The 854-nt window shown below is 44.7% G+C and overlaps 1 non-coding gene across 1 annotated transcript; it reads right to left on the bottom strand.

The window, feature by feature from the left end:
• Nucleotides 1-203: 203 nt before the first annotated feature.
• On the bottom strand, nucleotides 204-276 carry trnav-cac (transfer RNA valine (anticodon CAC)). Its single transcript has one exon. It is a non-coding gene; the product is annotated as a tRNA-Val (tRNA).
• Between the last annotated feature and the right edge of the window lie 578 nt (nucleotides 277-854).

Here is an 854-nt window from a genome sequence, read left to right as displayed (position 1 = left end):
CCCAGAGGATCCGTTTTCTCTCACTGAAAGTTATCTATTTATTGGTTAAATAAAGAGCAATTCAGGAATAAGGGAGCCCTTTTGCCAGGAGAATAAATAGCAAATAAAAACAGCAAATTCTGGAAATCTCAGCAAATCAGGCAACATTTGCCAGGAGACGAAACTCGCCTCCGATTGTTCCCATTTGGCAAGTTTAAACAAAATGTTTCCGCCTGGGATCGAACCAGGGACCTTTTGCGTGTGAAGAAAATATGATAACCACTACACGACAGAAACCACTGGTATAACAGCCCCAACAGAGGGGAGCTGACCAGTGAGCTCCCTCTGTGCTGATCGGGAATGTGTTGGCTCACTTGAAACAACTTCTGTCCCACACTGAAAGTTCTCAATCCTTCTCCTCCGCTGCCCTTTGCAGAAATGTCACGGATCACCCAGCCACCGTGTTCACTTCCACATCCTCACAGTGGCGCCAAAGAGGCTCCTACCGTCTCCCCGCGATCAGCGAACTCGCTCAATTTACAAATTTAAACCCGGAACACGTGCCCGGCAAAGGGCAAGAGAAGCCAGATAGTCTGTGAGCTCGGTCTATCACAGAAAGTATTGGTATTCATGGTGCTTACAGCAATTATTAATCGTCTCACAGACCTCAATTATTTTTATGCGATGAATTGATCGAGTATCATTACCAGGTTAGTGCACCGGATCTTAACCCTTCGACCACCAGGGAACAGTTGTGATAGATGTGGATATATTTATATATATTTATATATGAACCTGAATATCAACGGCTAACTACCTCGACCTCATGGCGAACAGCAGTGCATCTAACTTTGAGTGAAGTAAATTGTTCCACA

This window comes from Pristiophorus japonicus, unplaced genomic scaffold (assembly GCF_044704955.1).
Source record: "Pristiophorus japonicus isolate sPriJap1 unplaced genomic scaffold, sPriJap1.hap1 HAP1_SCAFFOLD_42, whole genome shotgun sequence".
Classification (NCBI taxonomy): domain Eukaryota; kingdom Metazoa; phylum Chordata; class Chondrichthyes; family Pristiophoridae; genus Pristiophorus; species Pristiophorus japonicus.
Note: the sequence above shows the minus strand (reverse complement) of the source record. Positions and strands in the feature narration are given on the sequence as shown.